The sequence below is a fragment of the Macrobrachium nipponense genome, chromosome 3, assembly GCF_015104395.2.
Source record: "Macrobrachium nipponense isolate FS-2020 chromosome 3, ASM1510439v2, whole genome shotgun sequence".
NCBI classification, from domain to species: Eukaryota; Metazoa; Arthropoda; class Malacostraca; order Decapoda; family Palaemonidae; genus Macrobrachium; species Macrobrachium nipponense.
In genome coordinates this window covers 132,941,930-132,960,083 of record NC_087202.1, presented here as the reverse complement: position 1 = coordinate 132,960,083, position 18,154 = coordinate 132,941,930, and the positions used below count along the sequence as shown (strand labels likewise).

At 43.0% G+C, this 18,154-nt stretch overlaps 1 protein-coding gene and 1 long non-coding RNA gene across 4 annotated transcripts in view; one reads left to right on the top strand and one right to left on the bottom strand.

Annotated features, from left to right (window-relative positions):
- The window catches only part of LOC135222063 (zinc finger protein 148-like), a 104,042-nt gene that overhangs the window by 3,711 nt on the left and 82,177 nt on the right, over positions 1–18,154 (top strand). The window lies entirely within an intron of this gene.
- On the bottom strand, positions 7,151–7,820 carry LOC135222292 (uncharacterized). The gene is made up of 3 exons (XR_010316267.1): positions 7,581–7,820; positions 7,370–7,444; positions 7,151–7,238 (listed from the first exon to the last, which is right to left on the bottom strand). It is a non-coding gene; the product is annotated as an uncharacterized LOC135222292 (long non-coding RNA).

Here is an 18,154-nt window from a genome sequence, read left to right as displayed (position 1 = left end):
GGACGGATTTCAATTCACATTACCCTATGGGTTCTTGCGTTTAGGGATCCTCGATTGTATATTCTATTGAATTGTACTTTCATTCCAGTCTTAAATGCTTTTATTTAGGACTGGTTTTATCCCCTTTCCTCCTCGATTTCTACGGCAGTCAAGGAGGGGGGCCCTACCCCGATGATTGTTTGATGAAATTTGTGGGTTTTGCCGAGTGCGTAAAATTCTTTGGAATTTCTAACACTCTCCGAGTGTTTTGGTCTTCTGTGATCTGCAAACACTTGGGCGAGACGAGAATTCCTGATAATTGTTACTACGATACCTAGGAATCTCGCTGGATGCTCGAATTTCTGGAAATCTCAGAGTGTTATGGTTTTTCTGTAATTTCCAAACTATCAGGCATGACAGACATTTCCGGTAATTATTACAAAAATCAGGAGTCTCGTTAAACCATTAAATTCCTTGGAATTTCTAGCATTCGCAGAGTGATTTGCTTTTCTGAGATTTCCAAACACTCTGGCAACAGGCATTCCCAATTATTAATACAATAATAAGGAATCTCGCTGAGCGCCTGGATCCCTTGGGTTCGTTGGCTCTTGCTGAGTGCTCATCTTCATCATATTGCCGAGTACCAGGGCGAGACAAGGCTCGCTCGATTATTGTCATACAAGAGTCAGGTTTTTCTCGCTGAGCTTGGGAATTCTATGAATTCTAATGCTCGCCGAGCGCTTGCTATTACATGTGCTTGGATGGTGAGACGAATCTTTACCAGTCCAGATGAGTTTGCTTCTCAGTCTGTTGTGGAGTCATGTAGAGCTTGGAACTGCATGCAACACTTTCTGGGTAAATGGTCAAATACTGTCCGTGTGTATTGAACCTTAGGGTCCGAACACGTAGGACAGTAGACACCGAATCCCTCTTATTTTTCTCAGAGCTTTGGCCTGGAAGAAGAACAGTTAATTGGGAGGAAGTGATAGTTCTTCGTTACTGATTACCACTCATAATTATGTAGTGGTAATCTGCTCAGCTCGCTCGCTCGGCTCGGCTTGACCAGGCAGCTCTGCCGATCTGAGTGCTCAGCTCTAACGAATGAACTCTGCTCTTGATCGATGCAGTTCCTTGCCATGACATAGCACCCTCCCTTTTCATGTTCAGGCGAGCTTTCACGAGGTTTTCGTCTATCGTCTTTATCATCTGCCGCCTCCTACCCTCCCTCATCAAAGGGCTCCATGTCCTAAGAAGAGGAAGGTATTTTCCACCCCTTATGAAGTTTCGCTTCAAGACTTCTAAGGGTCTGCATCATTACCATGGAGAGGAAGTAATTGGCTGTCTCTTCGACTCACCTGCTCCTTCCAGAGTGGGAGTCTGGATGCTATCCACAAAATATAGTGTCTCGGGAGCCCCAGGAGTTCGAATCCAGGTTCGCTCTCCTGTCTGGTTCCATGGGCGCTGCTCATGGAACAAGGCTGTGTCGGGTATACCTGTGTATGGGTCTCCCTGACAGTGCTGCCAAGTCATCTAGAGCCAGTTTATCCCTATGCAGAATGTGAAATGTCCCTATGTTGCTAGAGATTTTCAGAAGAATCCCCACATTTTTCTTTGGCATAATCAACCAAAAACATTAGTTTGCATGTTGTTTGACTTATGAACATTAGTAGAAATAAATGAAAAAGTAATGTGTCCAGAAGTATATTCTCATACTGAAAAAAAAAAAATGGTATCTTATTTTCACTTGTGTACGTACAAAAACAAATTCACAGAAAAGAAAAAAAATTAATTTCCAGATTAGAAATGCTAAGTAAAGACACTGTAAAACTAAACATATGTATACTCTCTCATTTTGAAATGCTAGAAACTTGGTATGAAAAAATATATGCAGGCAGTCCCCGGGTTACGACGGGGGTTCCGTTCTTGAGACGCGTCGTAAGCCGGAACATTGTCAAAAATCCTAAGAAAACCTTACTTTTAATGCTTTAGGTGCATTCAAAACTATGTAAACTGCATTCTTATTGCATTTTTCATAAAAAAACTTTAAATATTGATTATTTTGCATTTTTGGTGTCATATTTCATCTGCCAGATCAGTGTTTGTAGGCGTTGTAACCCTGGAAATAATTTCTGATGAATATAATTGAAAAGCGTCGTAACCTCGGAACGACGTAAGCCGAGACCGCCATAACCCGGGGACTGCCTGTATATATATATACAGGGGGTCCTCGAGTTACGACGTTGATCCGTTCTTACGATGCATCGTAACACGAATTTCAGCGTAAGTCGGAACATTGAAAAATACCACATGATTTAATGTAAATACCTATCAATAACAACGAGAGAACAATTCCTTACCTTTATTAGTTTGATTGGCTTGCACACTGGAGAGGAAGCTGCGGTGCTGGAGAGACTGGGGGAGGTTAGTGAAGAGAAAAAGAACCTCCAGAAGTTGCTGGAGATGCTGAGGCAGATGATTCTTGAGGTGAGGCAGAACATATAGTACTGGAGATGCTGAGGCAGGTGATTCTTGAGGTGAGGCAGAACATACTAGTGGAGATGTTGGGGCAGGTGAGTCTTTAGGTGAGGCAGAACCTACAGAAGGTGCTGGAGATACTGGGGCAGGTGAGTCTGGGTTAGCAGAACATTCAGAAGGTGCTGGATTAGCAGAGGCAGCTGAGGTAGAGGGTACAGGATCTCCTGCAGGCTCTCTACCTTCTTAAAATACTGCTCCAGGTTAGTCTGAACAGAGAGCGACCTCTTTTCATCCAAAGATCTCCTTGTAACACTGCATAAATCCATGACGCCTCTGGAAACCCTAGTGAACCTGTCCAAGTTGGGATCCTGAGCCTCAAAAGTTGACAAAGCTTGCTGCAACTCTGCAAAACCTCTTATCAAGTCCTGCCTTGTGAAAGCCTTAGGCTCTGGGGTGGGTGCTTCTTCTTCTTCCTCTATTATCTGCTTCTCCAGTTGTATCAGGTCCTCAGCAGATAACTCCTCGCCATGAGACTCCAGCAGCTCTGTAACATCATCAACCTCCATCTCCAAATTGATTTCCTTACTCAGGGCAACAACGTTCTTGACAACTAGCTGAACTGTGTCCTCAAACCCATGGAAATCATTCACAAATTGAGGACAAATTTTCTTCCAGACACCATTCATGTTTGTTTGCTTAACCTCCTCCCAGGAATTAGCAATGTTCTTTACAGCATCAAGGATGTTGTAGGATTTCCAAAAGTCCTTCAGAGTCAAGTCCTTCTTGGTTTCAGTTGCCTGTAAAGCCATAGCAATTGTCCTTCGTAGGTAGTAGGCCTTGAACGAAGCAATCACTCCTTGGTCCATAGGCTGTAAAAGGGCCGTGGTATTAGGTGGAAGGTAAACCACCTTGACATTAGGGTTGAAGTCTCCCAGCTGGGCAGGGTGTCCAGGGGCATTGTCCAGCACTAGCAACACCTTAAAGGGGATACCCTTGGAGGCGCAATACCGCTCCACACTTGGAACAAAATGGTTTACGAACAGTCCTCAAACACTGCAAGTGTCACCCATGCCTTCTTGTTGGACTTCCAAATTACTGGTAGTTGACCCTTCCAAATGCCCTTGAGTGCCCTTGGATTTTCAGCCTGATACACCAACAAGGGCTTCAGTTTGAAGTCGCCAGCAGCATTACCCCCAAGAAGTAAAGTTAGCCTCTCCTTGCTGGCTTTATGACCGGGTCGTGACTTCTCCTCCTTGGCGATGTAAGTGCGGTTAGGCATACGCTTCCAAAACAAACCTGTCTCGTCTACGTTAAACACTTGCTGAGCAGAATAACCCCCCTCCTTAATTATCTCAGACAACGCTTTAGGAAATTCACTCGCTGCTTTCTCATCCCCACTAGCAGCTTCACCTTGCAATTTAAGGTTATGGTAATTGGCCCGAGCCTTAAATCGCATAAACCAACCCCTACTAGCCACAAACTCTTCACTTTCACTTCCCTCCCCCTTTTCTTTTTTCAACGCTTCAAACAATCTTTTCGCCTTCTCCTGAATCACCATAAGGCTGACTGGGATACGCCGTGATTTTGGTCTTCCAACCAAAGCACCAATAACCTTTCCATTTCAATTATTAGACCACTACGCTGCTTAGTTATCACTGTCGCTTTCATAGGAGCAGATCCTTTCACATGTTCAACGATGCGCTCTTTATCTTGATAATGGTAGCAACGGTCGAACGGCAAAAAGTTACAAAAACGATACAACACGAGGGAGAGAGAGGCAGTGTAAACAACCAAAATGGCGTATGGGCGAGGACTGAGCGTAGCGAAGCGACGCCGTCCTCTCCCCCACAAAGCGTATTCTTCCGCCGTGCGCCTGGAACTAGTTCGCGTTTGTTTACGTGCTTACGACGCTAAACCGCGTAAGACGGAACGACGCAAAATATTATTTTTTATATTTTTATGGGGGCGCGTTCGTAACCACGAAACATCGTAAGTCGAGACCAGCGTAACCCGAGGACTACTGTATATATATATATATATATATATATATATATATATATATATATATATATATATCTATATATCTATCTATCTATCTATCTATCTCTCTATCTATATATACAGGCAGTCCGGGCGGGTTACGACGGGGGTTCCGTTCTTGAGGCGCGTCGTAAGCCGAAAATCGTCGTAAGCCGGAACGACACTTGGAAATATGCCTTAAACTAAGAAAAAGTTAGAGAGACCTTACCTGTGTGACATGCAAGTATATTGCATGATTTGTAGTGTGGTTATTTCAATGGCAAAGGATGGTTCTTGAAGGTATAATTCTTTATTAAACTCTTGTGACACTATAAAGCACAATGTACTACACTTAATCCTTAGGTTAGATTATACTAAACACTATATTATGCACTGTACACTACGTAGTATGTATGTAGTAATCCTTTGGTAGATCCTGGAGTACACTAAAATCCCAGTCTGGTAGCTCTGGAAGGTAAAAGTATAACACAATTAGTACAAAATACTACACAAAGTCCTGAATGCAATATGTAAATTATAGATATCAAGAGTAAAAGAGTTAATGTATGTTAATTAATTCCTTACTTTTAGTTTATAATTCCTTACTTTGAGTTATATCAAGAGTAAAAAAGTTAATGTATGTGAATTAATTCCTTACTTTTAGTTTAAAGTTGTCATGCTATGTAACCCTGGATGCACAAAGTCTTATGTGGACCCCATAGCCTACATCATTCAGGGGGTTCTGGAATGTACAAAAAATAATTAGTATGTCAGTAAGTACTCTATGCATAGTAAGTTACATACAGTAATATGCACCATACAGTGGTTTAATATCACATATATAACATGTATAAAACTTAGTTAATGTATGTTAATTAATTCCTTACCTTTAGTTTAAAGTTGTCGTGCTATGTAACCCTGGATGCACAAAGTCTTATGTGGCCCCATAGCCTACATCATTCAGGGGGTTCTGGAATGTACAAAAAATAATTTTGTCAGTAAGTACTCTATGCATAGTAAGTTACATACAGTAATATGCACCATACAGTGGTTTAATATCAACTGGTATGCATAGTATAAATGATTGGTCTACACCCCCTGTTCAGCAGGGAGTGTACAGTATGTACGTAATTCCATGAGGGACCTTGATCACTTATCCCATGTGAGAGATCTTGGTCACTTTTTTTTAGTATGTACGTATAAAACTACTTAATGTATGTTTTACTTATCTATGTATAATTCCTTACCTTTATGTTATGTAGTAACCCTGGACAAAGTTTTATGTGGCCCATAGCCTGCATCATGGAGGGGGTCCTGGTTTTCTGGAATGTACCAAAAAAGTATCAAAGTTAAGTCATGTTATGTATGTTTAGTAAGTTACATACAGTAACCATACGTACAGTGGTTTATAACATGTATGTACATAATCAAACTTGGTTGGAAATTCCTGTAAAAAAAAAGTTATGTACGTATGTAATACTACTGTATGTAAAAACTTACTGTTCATACTTTGTTACACTACATGTTACATGTGATACGTATACTTTCCTGAAGGGTTTTTTTTCATCCAAAAATGGTGCTTCTACTTGTAGTTATCCCTTGATGACACTTGTAGTAGTAATTTGTTAGTAACAACCTGGAGTTGTGTGAAAAATGTTGGTTCTGGAAGGAAAAAGTAACAAAATTAGTGTACAAAATATACACTACAGAAAGTTGTGAATGCAATATGTTAATTACTGTAGATATATCAAGAGTACTAAAAGAGTTAATGTATGTTAATTAATTCCTTACTTTTAGTTTAAAGTTGTCGTTCAATGTAACCCTGGATGGACAAAGTCTTATGTGGCCCATAGCCTACATCATTCAGGGGACTCTGGAATGTACAAAAAATAATTTTGTCAGTAAGTCCTCTATGCAGAGTAAGTTACATACAGTAATATGCACCATACAGTGGTTTAATATCACATATAACATGTAGTATAAAACTTAATTTAGAAATTCCTTACATAACTTACCAACTTTTAGTGAGTCTCAAAGCTGTTACCTAGGTGTGGGAGATGGAGGTGGAGGTGTAGAGCATTCATGATAAGGATGCATTCCAAACCTAACTTCAGTGTGCTTTATCACAGATAACAGGCTAGGATGATGGGCAGTCTGGAATGAAGAATTAATATTAAAGGACAGTATGTAACCACTTAGGTGTACAAAATTTATTGTACGTATGCAAACATTAAACACAACTGAGAATTCCTTACCTTCAGCAAAATGAAGACATGTAGGCTATGTAGAGGTCTGGTTTATGTAAGTCACAGGTGCATGCCAGTCTGGAATGATAATGTAATAGTACATATGATTATATAGTATGTATGTTACATACATAACATGGTTATTACATATGTAATAATAAAAAAGTAACATTAATAAAAATAATAAAAAAAAATGTCCTTACCAAATTCTAGTGGTTGGCTTGCTTACTGGGATGGCCATATGGTACATGAGAGTGGGTGGCTGGGCTATGGAGTGGGATGGGCAGGTGCTTGGGAGTCTGGAATGATAAAAAATATATAAAATGATAGTTACTACTACTGTAACTACTGCACATGTTATTACTGTTTGACATATGTAGTGTGTAATACGTATGTTCAATATAAAAAATGAAGAATTCTTTTACCTGAAGGGAATGGGAGAGGTGATACTACTCGTATCAACTGATTTGGGCTCTGGAGAGGTGATACTCGTATCAACTGATGAGGGAACATCTAGATCTGGAAAGAATGATAGGGTACATAAATATATTATAAGGTGGATGTAATTGTAGCATATGTACACTTTTAATAAAAAATTTCTATTAGCAATTTATAAAACATTTTATACAAATTTGTTAAGGATTCCTTACCTGATGTATAGGGCGAGGCATCAAAACCATGGAAAGGCTCAGGGTCATCTGGGTCACTGTCACTATCAAAGGGGTCTGAAATGAAAAAAAAAAATAATAATAAGGTTATGCAACATCAAAACACATTGTACCACTATGTAAGTTAGTGTACGTATGTATGTAGGGTGTAAACAATTTCCAACATGAAAATGAGAAAAATGAAATTGCTTACCTGATTGTACACGTACAGGTGGGCGGGCTGATACAGAGGGTCCAGGTACAGGGGGATCTGGAACTGTCACAGGTAGTACAGGGAGATCTGGAACTGTCACAGGTAGTACAGGGAGATCTGGAACTGTCACAGGTAGTACAGGGGGGATCTGGAACTGTCACCACTTCTGCAATAAAATTACAAATGATGAAAATAATGAAGTTACAATTTACTCTTACATTTAGTTGTTACATTAAAAAATTAACACATTTTAATATGTACACTATGTAAACACATAAATTAGTAAAACAGTTCAGAATTCCTTACCAGGACTAGGAGTGGGAGGTGGTGGTACTGGAGACTTGTGAAAGAAAGTGTCAAGCCTGGACTGCACACTTCTCTTCGTCTGCTTCTCCTTCAGGGTCTCCTTGTAGAAAGTCACCAAATCCATGATTCCTCTCTTGATTTTGTCAACCTAGAAACGTTAGGGTCTTCTGCCTCAAAAGAAGCCAAGGCTCTCTCCAGATGAGTAAAACCCTCTGACAGCCTTTCACAGTTAATGACCTGGGTTTTGGCTCTGGTGCCGCCTCCTCTTCCTCAATCATTTGTGTTTCAAGTTCAAGTAAGTCCTCTGCAGACAATTCCTCTCCATGGGAAGCCAGCAGCTCTGTTAACATCATCAGGTTCAAGATCTAGTTCAGCCTCTTGCTTAGCCCTACGATCTTCCTCGTCACAGTCTCGACGTCTTCTGCCTGGTCAAAGCCTTCAAAACTGTGCACAAACTGTGGACACAGTTTCTTCCAGGCCCCATTTAAAGTGGTCGTCTTCACCTCGTCCCAAGCACTTGCAATATTTTTCACTGCATCAGCAATGTTGTAGCCCTTCCAGAATTGCTTCAGTGTCAACTCCTTGTTAGCTTCTATGGCCCTCAAAGCAAAAACGTATGGTCCTTCTAAGGTAGTAAGCCTTGAAATTAGCTATTACTCCCTGGTCCATTGGCTGTATCAGCGATGTGGTATTGGGTGGGAGGTACACCACCTTCACATTAGGATGCATGTCGCTCAAATTTGAAGGGTGACCAGGGGCATTGTCCAGGACTAAGAGGGCCTTAAAAGGCAGACCCTTCGAAGTCAAATACCCGCTCCACTGCTGGCACGAAATGGTCATGAACCAATCTTCGAAGACCATTAAGGTAACCCAAGCCTTCTTGTTTGATTTCCAAATCACAGGGAGTTGACTCTTGAAAATGCCCTTGAAAGCCCTGGGATTCTCGGCCAAATACACCAGCAAGGGCTTCAGTTTCAAATCACCACTTGCATTGGCCCCAAACAGCAAAGTCAGTCGCTCCTTTCCAGCTTTGATGGCCAGGTGTTGACTTCTCCTCCTTGGAAAGGTACGTTCGATTTGGCATTCTTTTCCAAAATAATCCAGTCTCATCCCGTGTAACCACCATCCTTAATTATCTCAGCCAAACCACCTGGAAAACTTTCTGCTGCTTCGCTATCAGCACTAGCAGCTTCACCTTGCAGCTTCACATTATGCAAATTTGCACGAGCCTTAAAACGGTTAAACCAACCTCTACTCGCGGAAAATTCACCACCAGCACTGCCTTCGCCAAACTTTTTCACTACTGCCTCATGCAGCGCTCTAGCCTTCTCCTGGATCACACTTAAGCTCACCGGAACACGTCGCTGGTTCTGGTCCTCCAGCCAGATCATGAGCAATTTCTCCATTTCAACAATGCTCTGGCTACGTTGCTTCTCGTTTATCACCGTTGACGTTCATCGGTGCAGCATCCTTAACATGCTTCAGAATACGTTCCGTTGTCCTTCACAATGGTTACCACCGTGGTCCTGCTCAAGCCTAAAGAACGGCCTATTTCGGTGTTAGTTTCTCCTTCTCCGAATGCTTTATCACGTCATATTTGACCCCTCCATCGTGATGACCTTCCTCTTCTTGGATGAACTATCATCGGAGGAAGTACTTTGGCGTTTAGGAGCTATTGTAAATTTGCGAAAAATGGCAAGGAATTTTCAGCAACGTCTTAGCACACAACCGACCTGGAACTTCAGGCAGACACGCGATTGAAGTGGCGTCCTTTCGTATTGTTACGCTTGGCGTCCTCGACCGTCCGAGGTCGTTGTTCGGTCAATTTACCATACAGTTTAATAGCGTTAATTAATTTATGCACCTCCGCTCAAAAACTAGTTCTGCATATGAGGTATCGTTAAAAAGCATAACAAAACGTCGTAACCTTGGAATTTGTGTTGTAATCTAACCAGAAACTTAGTTTTTTTAATTATGTACTGGAAACAAGCAATGATTTTTCATTATATTTGCGCTTTTGGACTGTTTTAAACTGCGCATCCCAAGCCAGTGTATTCATTCGCCCGCAAAACTAGTTCCGCATATGCGGCGTCACTAAAAAAAATTCAAAAAATACGAAAAAAAAAAAGTGTCAAAAATCATCATAACCTCAAAATTTTTGTTGTAATGTAACCAAAAACATATTTTTATTATGTACTCTGCTAAACTATAAAGGATTTTTTATCATAGCATGTGTTTTTTAAAAGCGTCGTTAACTCGGAGCGTCGGAAGCGTCAGCGTCGTAACCTCGGAACAAGCGTCGTAACCCAGGACGGAATTTCCATTGAATATTTAAGAAAAAGCGTCGTAACCTCGGAACGTCGTAAGCCGGAACCGTCGTAACCCGGGGACCGCCTGTATATATATATTATATATATAATTCGTTAAAAGCAATTGCTTTAGTGGCATCAATAAGTTTCTTGCAGGTATCTTCATACCGACGAAGTTTTTTCCGATTCTCGTTCGTCAATTTCTGGTGAAATATACGCAGACTTCCTTCTTCCATTTATTGAATTTTGTCACGACAGCTGTTTCGCCTTATGGCATTATCAAGCGACTACTGACTTACAATCTGACCTTTCGGCCTATTTATCTCATCGTGTGGGAGGTATGACCTCGAGGTATGGGTACTGGTTAGTCTAGGGATTAACAGCTTAAGGGCGTTGTTTTAGTTACAAAGAATATAAGGACATAGTACTGCGACAATAAGAGTGAAAGTTTAAACAGTGGTTAAATAAATATTCAAAATACAATGCCATGTGCTAGAGTTTCCTTAAATGTATGTTTAAAATTTATATGTTACATGTTGGTTTTAGATAAAAAATTACAAAATTACATACAGGAATGAAAATGAATATAGAAATCTAAATACGGGAGTACAAATATATGTATATATTTTATAGCATGCATAAAGGTACAAGAGATAATTTCTGTTTATACATAAATGTGCATGATTTAAATTTGAGTGTGTGTGTGTGTGTGTGTGTGTGTGTGTGTGTGTGTTGTGTGTGTGTCCAAAATGGTCTACGTTGGTTAACGGTTGCTGATTCGTGTTGGGCGGGTCTCAGCGACCTGAGTAAGGATGTTACACGAATCAGCAACCGTTAACCAACGTAGACCATTTTGGACACACACACACACACACACACACACACACACACACACACTCAAATTTAAATCATGCACATTTATGTATAAACAGAAATTATCTCTTGTACCTTTATGCATGCTATAAAATATTATCATATATTTGTACTCCCGTATTTAGATTTCTATATTCATTTTCATTCCTGTATGTAATTTTGTAATTTTTATCTAAAACCAACATGTAACATATTAAATTTTAAACATACATTTAAGGAAACTCTAGCACATGGCATTGTATTTTGAATATTTATTTAAACCACTGTTTGTAAAGACGTTTCACTCTTATTGTCGCAGTACATATGTCCTTATATTCTTTGTAACTAAAACAACGCCCTTAAGCTGTTAATCCCCTAGACTAACCAGTACCCATACCTCGAGGTCATACCTCCCACACGATGAGATAATAGGCCGAAAGGTCAGATTGTAAGTCAGTAGTCGCTTGATAATGCCATAAGGCGAAAACAGCTGTCGTGACAAAATTCAATAAATGGAAGAAGGAAGTCTGCGTATATTTCACCAGAAATTGACGAACGAGAATCGGAAAAAACTTCGTCGGTATGAAGATACCTGCAAGAAACTTATTGATGCCACTAAAGCAATTGCTTTTAACGAAAATTGTATTAGAGAAAAACTATGCCCACTAAAAGTATATACATATATATATAAATATATATATTAATATATATATGGATATAATATAGATATATATATATCTATATATATAGATATTATATATATATATATATATATATACATATTATATATATATATATATATATATATCTATATATATATGATCTATATATATCTATAATATATCTATATAAGTCATATCACATTTCCATGATTCATATACATATATCGAGCTACAATGTCCTTTAATATCTAATTTGCTCTACTCGGAATTAATATATTTTCATATATGCTTAAAACGAAGGGGAATTTTTTTCTCGATAATAGATTTGCCTGGACCAGGGCGCGAACCTATGGATCCTTTCAAACCCAGGAACGTCAGTGAAGGCTTACCTACTACACCACCGCGAGAGCTAAAAGTTCATGTCGCCTCTCACCTCATATACCTTTCGCGCGCAGGTAATTAGTGGTTTGGAGACAACATCAACCCACCTCGACTCCGGTTAAGCATATATGAAAATATATTAATTCCGAGGTAGAGCGAATTAGATATTAAAGGACATTGTAGCTCGATATATGTATATGAATCACGGAAATGTGATATGACTTATAGATTGGCTACGTGCTGTCAAAAGCACTACAAACACTACCGGAGTCGAGGTGGGTGATGTTGTCTCCAAACCACTAATTACCTGCGCGCGAAAGGTATATGAGGGTGAGAGGCGACATGAACTTTTAGCCTCTCGCAGTGGTGTAGTAGGTAAAGCTTCACTGACGTTCCTGGGTTTGAAAGGATCCATAGGTTCGCGCCCTGGTCCAGGCAAATCTATTATCGAGAAAAAATTCCCCTTCGGTTAAAGATATATGAAAATATATTAATTCCGAGGTAGAGCGAATTAGATATTAAAGGACATTGTAGCTTGATATATATATCTATATATATATATGTATATCTATATATATATATATATATATATATATATATATATATTATATATATAATATATATATATATATATATATATATATATATATATCTATATATATATATATATAATCTATATATATATATCTATTTTGTTCATGCCACTTACCTGACAGATATATATAGCTGTATTTTCTGAAGTCCGACAGAATTTCAAAACTCGCGTCACACGCAGTGGGCGCCAGGTGGTAGTACCCATTCCCGCCGTGGGAGGCGGATATCAGGAACCATTCCCATTTTCTATTCATATTTTTTCTGTCGCCGGTCGGTAAACAACTGTTTACAGACCTCTGCTCAGGATTTTTTGGAATTTGACTCGCTTTTAAGTATCTGATTGGTTTTTTGGTATTGAATTGGATTGTTGAATTGGCATGCGCGATAGTGGACCGTTTTTTGATTTTGGATTGACTTATCTATATAAGATATGTCTGGATCAAGTGCTGTGAGTTTCAGAGTGTGTGAGAGGGCTGATTGTAAGGTGAGGCTACCGAAAGCATCGGTAGACCCCCACACAGTATGTATGAGTTGTAGGGGGCATAATTGTTTGATTGATAATCGGTGCAATGAATGTGAGAGATTGACCGATGATGATTGGAGAGTATATGAGTCCTATCGCCTTAAATTGGAGCGCGATAGGATCAGGAGGTCTTCCTCCAGGAGTGGTTCTACCAAAGGTAAGGCTAACATCTCTCCTACATTAACACCTGTAGAGTTTGCAACCCCTAAACCTGTGTTGCCTTCGGGCTCTGATTCTGTGTCGGGAGAAGCGAATGCTCTCTCTCTGATTTTGGAGTCTCTTCGCACTCTGGAGACCAAAGAGAAAGCCTTAGAAACTGGCTCGGTGCAAGTGTGTGATCGTGCCCCTAGTGTTGTGGAGGGGGCGTCAGATCGGCCCCATAATGCCTCTAGGCCTAGACCTCTATCAGACTCCCAAGACTCAGGGAGTAGGTATGTCGAAAGCCGCAAGAGGGTTACGGGGGCTTCCACCGATCTGGCGTCCCTTCGGCAGACCTTGTAGCAAAGTCCCAGGCTGCCAAGGAGCGCGCACGAGCGCGCGTCCTGAAAGAGTGCTTTTCGTCCTCCGAAGCGTCCTCCCCGCGCAAAGGTTGGAGCGCTCGGAGAGACACTCGTCCTCTGAAAAGGACGTTTCGTGCGGAGGACGCTTCACGTCCTCTTTCGCCACTTTCGTCAGAGGATGCATATGACGCTTTTCCGCCTCAGAAAAGGGGTAAGATCTCCTCCGATGAGGACGCTGGGTTGCGTGCACAGGCGCGTATACCTGAGAAGCAGGTAGCTGTACCTGTGAGAAGGAAGGAGGCGTCCCCTCGCCCCTCGTCTTCTCGCAGGATCAGTCCTGCTTCCTCTGTTCGTTCTTCCCCAACGAAGAAACATTCTTTTTGTCCCTTCAGGACCAGCTATCGACGCTTATGGCTCAGAGGACTCGCCCAGCAGCAGTCGAGCCTAAGCGGAGGAAGGACCTTAGACTGCCTGTCAAGAGGACGAAGCAGTCTCCTTCTCCCTCACCTACTTCGTCTCGTTCGCCGATCGCTTCTCCTTCGGCGATTCGCCGATCTCGTTCGTCCTCTAGAAGGACGTTACGTCAGGACGCTTTTGAGGAGGACGCTCTGCACGACGTTCGACAGGACGCTCGTCAGGACGCTAGGCAGGACGCTAGGCGGGACGCTTGGCAGGACGCTTGGCAGGACGTTCGGCAGGACGTTCGGCAGGACGCTGTCGGGACGCTTGTCAGGACGCTCGTCAGGACGCTTGGCAGGACGCTAGGCAGGACGTTCGTCAGGACGCTCGCCAGGACGCTAGACAGGACGCTCACCAGGACGCTCACCAGGACGCTCACCAGGACGCTCGGCAGGACGCTTGGCAGGAAGCTCGCCAGGACGTTCAGGGCTCTTTTCAAGACGCTTTGGGGATTCGACCAAGAAGTCGTACCCCCAGACGCTAGTTTACGCGCACAGGCACGTATTCCAGCGAAAAGGTCTTCCCTTTCGTTTGAGAAACGTTAAGGACGCTTCTCTGGCAAGTGAGACTGCCGCGGATGGCGCTAAGGACGCTCGTCCCTCGTCAGGACGCTCTACCTTCATCAAGTAGTAAGCGTCATAGAGAAGACAACCGAAATAAGGCTGCCTCTAGCAAGGATAGGGGTCCTTTGATCAAGCCAGGACCCGACATTAGGACGCCCTCTCGGACAGACGGTCTCCTCTTCCGTTTAGAGAAGAAGGAGAGCTGAGTAGTTCGGCTGACTCGGTTGAAGAGGAACCTTCTGCGGCCCCTTCAATCTCGGACTATAAAGTCCTCGTGCGGCTCTTGCGTTCTTCTTTCGAAGACAAGTTTCAGCCCGCAGCTCCCAAGTCTCCTCCTTCGCAGTTTTCTTCATCTAAAACTGGAAAAACCCCGGAGTTTGTAGAGATGAAAACTTCTCTCTCCACGAAACGTGCCTTTAAGAAACTCCAAGATTGGATGATACGAAGGAGAGATCAAGGCAAGATGACCTTCGCCTTGCCGCCAGCTAGACTTAGCGGAAAAGGGGGCATTTGGTATAGAACCAAAGATGAAGTAGGAGTTCGTATCCCTTCTTCGGCTCAAGGAGATTTCTCCAGCCTAGTGGATTCGCAGAGGAGGTCTCTTTTACCTCTGCTAAAGTAAACCTGGACCTCTACGGAGACTGACCATCATTTGAAGGGTCTGCTCAGGACGCTGGAAGTGTTCAACTTCCTTGACTGGTGTTTGGGAGTTCTGGATCTGCAAGCGAGAAGCCCAGAATCTCTCAGTCTGGGGGAGCTGTCCAGCGTGTTAGCATGTATGGACAAAGCCGTCAGGGATGGTTCGGAGGAGATCGTATCTCATTTTGGAACGGCCTTTACTGAAAAAGGATGCTTGCTGTGCAACTTCACAGCTCGTTCGGTAACTCCAGCTCGGAAAGCGGATTTGCTGTTTTGTTCGCCTCTTTCGAACCATCTCTTCCCCCAGACTTTAGTAAAGGACCTGACGAACAGTTTGCAAGAGAAGGCAACTCAGGACCTTTTGGCCCAGTCTACAAGACGGTCAGCCGTACCTTCAACCTCTTCAGCTGCGGTTCGACCGCCGAAGAAAGTTAAGCCCTTTCGTGGGGCTCCCCCCTCGAGAGCAGCTCCTCGAGGGAGAGGGTTTTCACGAGGAAGAGCTTCCTTTAAGCCAAAGCCTTCCAAGTGAGAAGCATGTCCTTCAGACACCAGTCGGAGCCAGACTGAAGTTTTTTGCGGGAGCGTGGAGAGAGAGAGACACGGACTCTTGGGTCCCTCAAGATCGTGGAGCAGGGGTACAGATCCCCTTTTTAGATCTTCCTCCTCTTTCTACGACTCCCAGAGACCTTTCTCCATCCTATCAGGGAGAAAAGAAGAAAGTATTATTCGATCTCTTCAGCAGATGATCGACAAAAGAGCGGTGGAACAAGTCGCGGACCTGGGAGTCCCCAAGGTTTTTACAACAGGATCTTCCTAGTACCGAAGCAGTCGTGAATGGTGGCGTCCAGTTCTAGATGTAAGCAGGCTCAATCTTTTCGTGGAAAAGACCAAATTCACGATGGAGACGCCTCATTCTGTTCTGGGAGCCTTGAGACCGGGGGACTGGATGTGTCCTTAGACTTGCAGGACGCGTACGTTTCACATCCCGATCACCCTCTTTCAGAAAGTATCTAAGGTTTGTCTTAGACAAAAAAGTGTGGCAGTTCAGAGCTATGTGTTTCGGACTGACCACGGCTCCAATGGTGTTCACTGTAGTAATGAAGAACGTAGCGAGGTGGCTACACTCTTCGGGAATAAGAGTTTCCCTGTACCTCGACGACTGGCTGATCAGAGCGTCGTCGAGAGAGTGTCTGAAGGACTTGCAGTTCACTTTAGCCCTAGCGAAGTCCCTGGGACTTCTGGTCAACTCGAAAAGTCGCATCTGACCCCAACACAGTCCATCGTGTATCTGGGGATTCAGATGGATTCAGTGGCTTTTCGAGCGTTTCCGTCCCAGGAACGTCAGCGGCTAGGCTTAGAAAAGATCTCAGCCTTTCTAAGGAAAGAGACTTGCTCGGCGAGGGAATGGATGAGTCTGCTGGGGACCATTTCCTCGCTAGAAAGGTTTGTTTCCTTGGGAAGACTGCACATCAGGCCTCTCCAATTTTTCCTTGCGGACGAGTGGGAAGGCCAAGGACGATCTCAATGCCATATTGAGAATATCGCTTTCCGATCAAGAACCATCTAAGATGGTGGTTTGGACCCTCAGAAGCTTCAGGATGGGGCGGTGTCCCTAAGTTTCTGATCCTCCGACCTATGTTGTTCTCCGACGCTTCCATCACGGGCTGGGGAGCAACACTAGGAGGGAAGGAAGTGTCAGGCTCCTGGAGAGGGGAACAGGTAGCCTGGCATATAAATGTCAAAGAACTGGCAGCAGTATTTCTGTCCCTGCAGTTCTTCGAAAGGAGTTTGGAGAACAAGATTGTTCAGATAAACTCGGACAATACCACAGCACTCGCTTATTTAAAAAATCAGGGAGGAACACACTCCAGAACGTTGTTTTCTAGCGAGAGAGATTCTGCTGTGGCAAAGAGAAGAAAGTGACTATCCATGACGAGATTCATTGCAGGAGTTGCAAAACGTCAGGGCAGATCTTCTCAGTCGTCGGGAAACAAGTCCTACCGACGGAATGGACCTTGAACGAGACGTTTGTCGAGACCTTTGGACGTTGTGGGGACGTCCACGTGGTCGACTTATTCGCGATGTCAAGGACCAAGAGACTTCCTCTTTACTGCTCCCCCGGTCCTGGATCCAGAAGCAATCGCGGTAGACGCTTTGCTTTGGAATTGGACGGGTCTAGACTTGTACGCCTTCCCACCATTCAAGATTTTGGGGGAAGTCATGAGGAAGTTTGCGGCCTCAGAAGGGACGAGGTTAACCCTGATCGCTCCGATGTGGCCAGCGAGAGAATGGTTCACAGAGGTCATGTCTTTCCTTGTAGACTTTCCAAGGACATTGCCCTGGAGGAAAGATCTACTCAAACAGCCCCACTTCGAAAGGTTTCACCAAAAACCTCTACCGCTCTGGGTCTGACTGCGTTCAGACTATCGAAAAGTTGGCCAGAGCGAGAGGTTTTTCGAAAGCAGCTGCGAGAGCAATCTCACATGCAAGACGTGCTTCCACAAGAGCTGTTTACCAATCGAAGTGGGCTTCCTTCAGGGCATGGTGTAAAAAGGAGGGAGTTTCCTCTTCCTCGACCTCTGTGAACCAAATAGCTGATTTTCTGCTCTTCCTCAGGAATGTGCAGAAATTAGCGGTCCCTACCATCAAGGGATATAAAAGCATGTTGTCAGCGGTTTTTAGGCACAGAGGCTTGACCTGTCTGACAACAAGGACATTCATGACCTTTTAAAGTCTTTCGAGACCTCGAAGGTTCCTCAAATGAGACCTCCATCATGGAACATTGA